Here is a 9,268-nt window from a genome sequence, read left to right on the forward strand (position 1 = left end):
CTGATGCGAATGTCTGAGTTACAAAATCTGTGCATAAAATCTTGCAATCCAGTGGCAAACGCAGGATTTTTAGAGCGGGGGATTCCACATGTAATATGCCACTCTGCAGTGCATTGGAGAAGGTACAGGAGTCTGGGAGAGAGGTAACAGCCCTGAAAATTGGTCTTTTTTACACTGGATAATGTGTGGAATACAGTATTGATATTTAACAGTACAGATTGTCTATAGTATAGGCTGTTTCAAATATGTCAATAAAATAAGTGGTCAGGAAAAGGTTAAACGTATAATAAATAAATACACAAAGATAATAGAACCAGTACTCACTTTCTAAGCTCACAATCTCCCACTTCATGGGTAAGGCTCCTGTCTCTTCCTCCTGGCAGCTACTCTCTGGTCCATTGCGATGATTGCGGGCTCAGATCTACACATGTATTTATTTACAGTTTCTTATATAGCGCAGCAGATTCCGTTGCGCTTTACAATTGGAAGCAACAGTGATTAAACAAACTGGGTAGAAACAAACCGATATAGCGGTAGGAGAGCCCTGCTCGCAATCTTACAATCTATAGGGATAATAGGAGAGATATATAAGGATAGAATTCAATAGCATTGCAGTCCCATCAGATTACACGACAGTCCTGATGGGATGCAATTAGATATGAATGCTACTGGAGGTTGTGTGGGGGTCCTGAATGTGATAGGCTGCCTGAAGAGGTGAGTTTTCCTTCCTGCCTGGGGAGTCGCTTTCTGCTGTAGTGCTTCTAGCACAGTGTAGTCTGTATATCAGCACTGATATGCAAACCAGACCTGTGTTGCAAACACCACAGCAGACAGCAACACCCCAGGCAGGGAAGAGGGTTTTCAAAGTCGGCGGGTGCTAGAATGAACACTACTATTGCAATAGTCAATGTGTGATATAATGAGTGCATGGATTAGAGTTTTTGCAGTCTCTTGTGTAAGGTACAGATGAATTTTGGATATGTTTTTTAGATGCATGTAACATGATTTAGAGACAGATTGAATGTGAGGAATAAAGGACAGTTCAGAGTCTAGGATGACCCCTATGCAGCGAGCTTGTGGAGCACGATTAATTGTTGTGTTAATGATATCAGGTTGGTAATTACTCTTGGCTGGTGGGAATATAATTAATTCTGTTTTGGAAATGTTGGGTCTGAGGTGGCGAGATGACATCCATGATAAAATGGCAGAAAGACATTCAGAGACACGGAGCAATACTGATGGTGACAATTCAGGGGAGGATAGATATATTTGAGTATCATCAGCATACAGATGATACTGAAATCCAAAAGAGTTTCCCAAGTGAGGAGGTATAGATTGAGAAAAGCAGAGGACCTAAGACTGAGCCTTGTGGTACTCCAACGGACAGAGGTAGTGAGGAGAAGGTAGAATCAGAGAAGTGAACACTGAAAGAGTGATTAGATAGGTACTGTAGGAAGAGAATCAAGAAAGGGCTGTGTTCTGAAGACCTAGGGTTTGTAGTGTTTGTATGAGAACAGAGTGGTCGACAGTGTCAAAGGCAGCTGAGAGATCTAGAAGAATAAGAATTGAGAAATGGCCTTTAGGTTTAGCAGTGGCCAGATCATTGGCTTCTTTAGTCAGTGCTGTCTCTGTGGAGTGTTGAGAGCGAGAGCCTGACTAAAGTGGGTCCAATAAGTTGTAGGAGTTAAGAAAGTATGTGAGGTGAGTGTAGGAAAATCTCTCAAGTAGCTTGGAGAGGCATGGGAGCTGAGAGATAGGATGGTAGTTAGAGAGACAGTTAGGATCAGAATTGTGGTTTTTTTTTGTATAATGGGAGTAATAATTGCAGAATAGTAATAAGTGCATGCTTGAACAGAGAAGGGAAGACACCAGTAGAGAGAGAGGTTACAAATTTTAGTTAAGTTTGGGATAAACACAGGAGAATGAGCTTTACTGACTTGTAAGGGTATAGGATCAAGCGGAGAGTTAGTGGAGTAGGACGATGAGAAGGGTGTGGATACTTCATCCTCCCTTGTGGGGTCAAATGAGGAGAAAGTGGCAAAGGGCTCAGGAAAATGAAGTAAGCAGGTCACTGGCTGAGGAAGAGCATGCCAATTCATCTTGGATTTTAGCAATATTTTCCATGAAGAAGGAAGCAAGCTCTTGCGCAGTGATATTGGCAGGTGTGGAGGGTGAAGGAGGGTAAAGAAGTGATTTAAATGTATAATTAAAAAGTCGCTTTGGGTTAGTGGCATGAGAAGAGATGAGAGATTGAAAATAAGAGAGCATTACGATAGGAGTAGTAGGCAGTCTTAAATGTGACATTTTGAGATTTACGCCACTAATGTTGAAATCTACGTGATAGTTTTTGCAGGCGTCGTGTTAATTTAGAGTGCCACGGTTGGCATCTAAGCCTACGTGGATTGTGAGGAGTGACTGGAGCAGCTTCATCAAGGGCAGTTTGTAGAGTGTGGTTCAGGTGGGTTACAGCTGTCTCAGGAGAGGCAAGTGTAGAAATGGGCAAGAGCAGTTGTTGCAGAGAGGTAGAAAGTTGTTGAAAATCAATAGCATTAGTATTCCTGCGGGTTAAAGGAGGCTTCCATGAGTATATGAATCTCAGCTTGCGTAGTTTAGTAACAATAGGAGACACTTTATTTTAGCTAATGTCGTATCAATTTGTGAAATACGCATTATAAATATAATTTACTTTGATAGCCACTTTATTACACTGACAACTAGATTGCCGGATAGCACTTGAGTTAAGACTGAAGCATTGTGTCATGCAATGCACTCTGAGTGACAGATAAGTTCTTTCCATTACTTTATGCTCATTTGACCCAATAAAATCCTAACTTTATCACAGCATGGACTCTATGGTGGTAAAAGCTTGTCACAGACCTGCCGGCTTCATTACATTTTTGCAGTTGCTAAAGATTAGATGTGATGGATTCAAATTGCATAGAGATCTATCTATCTCAGGAGGCACTGGATCAAGCCACTTTATGTTCCCAGAACCATCTAAGAATAATCTGTATCTTTCAAAAAAATAACATCAGCCTAGATAAATTGTCCAAAATGTGGTTTCGTTGGTCGCAAAAAATGTTTTGATGTCCTGGTAAGCCAAGGGCAACCCTTATATGGTCCTCTGTTGATCACAATGGCCCTTATTCAGATCTGATCGCAGCATAAATTTGTTCTCAAAATGGGCAAAACCATGTGCACTGCAGGTGGGGCAGATGTAACATGTGCAGAGAGAGTTAGATTTGGGTGGGGTGTGTTGAAACTGAAATCTAAATTGCAGTGTAAAAATAATGCAGCCAGTATTTACCCTGCACAGAAACAAAATAACTCACACAAATCTAACTCTCTCTATACATGTTACATCTGCCCCACCTGCAGTGCACATGGTTTTGCCCATTTTGAGAACAATTTGTACTGAGATCAGATCTGAATAAGGGCCTTTGTGTATGTCCTCTGTAACCTGTTTCTAGTTTTGTAGCCAACGGCGTAACTATAGCACCGCAGCCCCCGCCACCGTGGGGGGTGCTGTGCATGTGGGGGCGCCGGGGGCTGCGGTGCTATAGTTACACCCCCCCAATCCCCCGCAGACTTACCTATCTCGCTGGTCCCGGCGGCTCCGTTCTTCTGCTGAGGACTACCACAAAATGGCCGACCCCATATAGCAATCGGTTCTCTGAAACTGTCTGCTGTATGGGGGCGGCCATTTTGTGGTGTGTACCAGCGCGATAGGTAAGGCTGCAGGGGGTTGCATGGGCGGCGGGGGATTGGGGGTGCTTGGTGGGGCGGGGGGGGCGCCCCCCCCCTAACGGCGGGGGGGCGCCCAAAACTTAGTTACGCCACTGTTTGTAGCATACAGTGTCTGTGAAACATTGGGCCACCACAGTGACAGACAGGATGGTAGTTAATAAATGATACATCCCCATAGCATGTTTTCATTCATCAGGAACAGGATCAGTAACCTGATTGCAGTATAGAAAAAGGGAGGGGGAGTAGTAGCAGCAGCAGTGGGAGGCAAGTAAATCACTGAATATCCAATTCATTGATTCATTTAATGATTAAATGACTAATAAAGGGAAAAATTTGGAACAAATTATTTAAAAAAACAAGCATCTAAACGTGAGTTTTGATGGCTTCATTCTGCATGATCAATTCTGACTGATTACATCTGATTGATTCTGACTGATAACAATTTAATTTTGATTGATTATTCATTTAGATGATAATAAGAGAATTTAGAAACAAGTGATTAGAAAATAAAAAAATAATTTAATGTAAGGGTTTATATCTATTGAATTGGTATTTTTTATTGATTATAAATAAAGATATCTTTTTAAGAAATAATTAGAATAGTAAAAAAAGAAAAAAGCATGCCAATGGCCCTTATATTGGTTCACTTGCAGAGACAAATTCCTTATCAAAAGGGCAGAACAATGTGCACTGCAGGTGGGGCAGATGTCACATGTGCAGATAGAATTAGATTTGGGTGGGTTATCTTGTTTCTGTGCAGGGAATATACTGGCTGCTTTATTTTTACACTGCAATATAGATCTCACTTTGCAGTAAAACCCCACCCAAATCTAATTCTTTCTGCACAAGTAACATCTACCCCACCTGCAGAGCACATGGTTCTGTCCATTTGAGAAGGAATTTGCCTCTGCGATTGAACCAGAATAAGGGCCAGTGTGAGGTTTGATATGTGTTGATGTTTTTTTGATTAATTATTCATTAAAATGTTAGGTTCAATATCTAATTATTATATTTCAATGCAACTGCAAAACATGCAGATATCTAATTATGAAATCCTAATTCCATTACAAACTAATTCATGCAGCAAATCGCAGGCCTCGGGAGTCAGGATAATACATGAGATTCAAGTGGCCTTGGGGGTTATTCTAGTTCACTCTTTCTGACAAAATCCTTCTTAGATGGACAAAACCATGTGCACTGCAGGTGGGGCAGATGTAACTTGTGCAGAGAGAATTAGATTTGGGTGGGGTTTTACTTCAAAGTGAGATCTATATTGCAGTGTAAAAATAAAGCAGACAGTATTTACCCTGCACAGAAACCAAATAACTCACCCAACTCTAATTCTCTCTGCACATTTTACATCTGCCCCCTGCAGTGCACATGGTTTTGTCCATCTAAGAAGGATTTTGTCAGAAAGAGTGAACTAGAATAACCCCCCTTGTGAGAGACAAACCATAATGAAAAGAAAAGTGGTGCACCATGGAAATGTCCCTGCTGCCTTCCATTATGTTATATGTTAACACAAACTCCCACAATTTAACAAATAAAGCACTTCTGGATGAAGTGCTTGGTTTGTTTGTGCCCCCACAGGGTGTTGTTATTCATAGTCCCATTTGGAACATGTCAGATTCATTATAATCCTTATCATCACCCTCGTTAACGTAGTTAATATTATTATGGTCATCATCACACCAAGGGGCTTTGTGTGTAACCGATGTTTTTATTCTGCGCTTGTACATACGAACATTTTGTTTGCCAGGTACACACACCCAACATAGCAGGCATGGGGCGGAGAGGGGCATGTGGCGCTGGGCAGCCCCACTACCATATGGGAATGCCCAGCGTTTCATGGGCGTTTCCATGAGAACACTGGGCGTTCTCATGGTAATGAGGTAGTGACGCAAGTGCGGGGGGGGGGGGCAGGCAGCTGACATTACCGGTTGTCAGCTGCCCACCCATATACCTCCCAGCGTGCACGCTTATGTAAGTGACTTGAAAGTCACTTTTATATGCGTGCACCTTCCACATCTTTCGATGGTTGGCATACATCGAAAGATGGGTGTGTTCCCCGCAGCAGGCGAACGGATTTTTAAACATAAATTTGCAGCCTATGAATGGGAACACACTCTGCGAGGGGGGTGGGGGGTGGCCCGGAATTTGCTGGGCGTGGTTTGGTGGACTCGCAAGTCTTCAAATTCACAGCCTTTGCGGATCAACCAATATTAGCTCATCGCAACTGGACTCCACCATTAGTGAATACGTTTTTGTGTGTTGGAATTTGTTGCTCAGGTCATTCTCATAGAATTTTCAATTCATTTTAAAGAACATCATTTTTTCCACATTTTTTGGAAGTAGCCTCCTATATCAGTCACTCAGAAAGGTTCCCAAACTGGTGGTTATTGATGCTAGATTGCATTGTGCGTCATTGTCCGTCATTCACTGTTCGCAGACGGTGAAAAGTGCACGTTGAATAGGGTGATTCACTTTCTGACACAAAAAATCACCTTCCAACGCGAAAATAGCACAAATTCGCCGTGACACATGGCGAATTGGCCTCATTGAATACTGCCCTATGATATAAACTACATCAATTGTTTACGTTTATGAAAACAGGGACAATTGGTCAACTTAAATGATAACAATAAGCAAAGTTGTTGTGGAATTTGACGGAGAGACAGGGGGAGTGTAAATGACAGCTAATCAAAGGCAAACAGGTAAGTAAAGGCATACAGCATGGTCCTCAAATGGATAGAAAGCCAGGGACGCTTCTGAGTGTACAGTATGAATTGGTAGAAGTAACTGGAAGATAGACATTCCCCAACACTACCACCATAGCAATCCCCTGGGCTGGATGTGTGAGTATGTGAGGCCCTCAAAGGAGATAGCACCTGTGGTGCAAGTATGTGTGAGTGGTTTTAGAGGGGAAGGGGGGGACCAGGTTCCAGTAAGGGCAGGGACATTCATAGAGCTGGAGATGAAAAGGGGGGGGACCAGTTTTATCACACAGGTCTGGTATTACAGGGAGCACAGGAAAGTGGATGAGAGTTTGTGGGAGAGATGTCAATGAGATTATGGGCGGTATTCAATGAGGCTGATTCGCCAGGTTTTTATGGCGATTTTGTGCTGTTTGGCGAATTTCTGACTAAAACGGTGAATCACCCTATTCAATGACCAGATGGCGAATACATTTCAAGGTTTTTTCGCCATGATTCACCGAGTAGCAATCGCTATCTTTTTATGGTGAAGTGGAAGGTGAACTTTTAAAATAAAGTGTTTTGTTTTTTACAATTGGTGTCAAAAAATCAGGAATTTTATTCTGAAGAGGGGCATGCTATTTTTATTCATGTGCTGTAAGCACATGAATATATATTTAATTTAAAAAAAAATATATATATATATATATATTTTTTATTTTTTTTACACAGACCAGCCAGCAGGGGGCCGGAGCCGAGCCGCTCATTAGATATTCATATATTCACTTCACCCGATCATTACATATTCATGATCGGGTGTAGTGAATATACCCGGTCCCCTGCTGGCACCCGGGGAGCCCACCTCCCCCCCACAAACGTTCTGGGGCAGGCAGGGAGACTTCCATCTCCCTGCCTGCCACCGTCCTCAGGCTCCCTGCGGCGTCCGCCGCAGGAGCTCAAATTCGCCGGTCGCGGGCAGCGAGCCCCTGACTCGTTGAATACCGGAGCCGGCGAGGCTCCGGAACGCAGCGAGCAGTGGCGAATGTGCAGCGAATCCTAAACAGGATTCGCTGCACGTCGCCGGTATTCACATTGAATACCGCCCAATCAGGGGTGCTGTAACACTGAGGTGAGATTAATTTGGAGGGCAAAGAAAATATTGTGTAGTGATGGTGTAGATAGGCTTAAAAGATAGGAAGGAAGTGAGTTTAGTGTGATGTGAATGAAGGTGAAGTGAATTTACAGGGAAAGGGGGAGGGAGTTAAGTGGTGGGATACTAGAACCATGGTGGAAAAGTGAAAAAGTGGGGTAGTGGGAGAAGAGGAGTAAGGAAGAGGTGGTTGAGACTAGGAGAGGGGGGTAGATGTAATGAGGCAAATTAAAGGAGTTAGTTGTGACGGAGAGATGGGGGTTAACTGAAACCTGGTCATAGTGTGTGTTGGGGGGATGGGAGGGATGGCACAATGGAAGCCAGAATGGATGTTGTATGAGACACTGCTGCAGACTGTAAGTAATTAAGGACTAATTAAACTAGATGGAAACTTCCAATTGCTTAATTAGTCATTGTCAGTGGTGCCAGGAGCGAGGGTGTACTTTTTATTCAGGCCTGGGTCTGTTGGAGGGGCCCTCCTCCTGCACCCTCCTCCTCCGTTGCAGGCACTGAGAGAACTACTGCTGCTGCAGCAGCCTCTCTCCCCAGCTCAGCACACACTGCTCAGTGCTGCCTGCTGAGTGGGGGAGAGAGGCAGCTGCGGCGGCAGCCTGCCCTCTCTCCCTGTGTGGGGGAGAGAAAACAGCCGCGCCTTCTCAGTTCACCACACCTCTTCTGTTTACCACTCTCCCTTATAGTATTTTTCCGGGGCACGGCTGACCTGTTGGCACCTCCGGTCATTGGGGGGGGGGGGGGGGGGGGGGTGCAGTAGTTCCAGAGAAAGTGACATAAATTTTTCAGACTGTGGCTGAAAGCAGCCCTGCCCCCCGGAATACAGGCTTCTTTGCCTCCGGACGCAGGCAGCCTATTAAAAAGCGGCACAGCTGGTGAGCCAATCAGAGCTTGCATACTGTTAGCCAATCCGAGCGGCTGCCGGCAGTATGCAAGCTCCGATTGGCTATCAGCGTCTGGAAGTGAAGAAGCCGCCGGGACTCTGCAGGGCTTCGTTCAGAGCACTGAGAACTCTGGCGGCACAGCGGAGGCAGTAGCGGGGGGCGCGATGGGCAAAATGAGTTGACCGGGCCCTTTCCTCTCTCTCAGGGCCTTATTCAGATCTGAGCTCAGTACAAATGTGTTCTGAAAAAGGGCAAAACCATGTGCACTGCAGGTGGGGCAGATGTCACATGTGCAGAGAGAGTTAAATTTGGGTGGGGCGTGCTGAAACTGAAATCTAAAGTGCAGTGTAAAAATAATGCAGCCAGTATTTACCCTGCACAGAAACAAAATAACTCACCAAAATCTAAGTCTCTCTATACATGTTACATCTGCCCCACCTGCAGTGCACATGGCTTTGCCCATTTTCCGAACACATTTGTACTGAGCTCAGATCTGAATAAGGCCCTCAGAGAGGCCAGCCCGGCACAGCTGTACCCACAGCACCCCCCTAATGGCAGCCCTGCTTCTTAACAACTAACAATTCCACCTACTTGCCCATCTCATGCCCCACAGCGGGTGGGGTCCCAAGGACCCAGAAACCAGTGGTGGGCACTACTACAAAGCTACTGGGCTGTAGGAGGCCATTTCTCTGCCCTCAGTACGTGACATCACTCGCCCGCATGTAATAACAGCCCTGTGTGTGTGTGTAAGCTTTTTATTCAGCATAACAAAATTGAGCGGC

This window comes from Crinia signifera, chromosome 9, assembly GCF_055691185.1.
Source record: "Crinia signifera chromosome 9, ASM5569118v1, whole genome shotgun sequence".
Taxonomy (NCBI): Eukaryota; Metazoa; Chordata; class Amphibia; order Anura; family Myobatrachidae; genus Crinia; species Crinia signifera.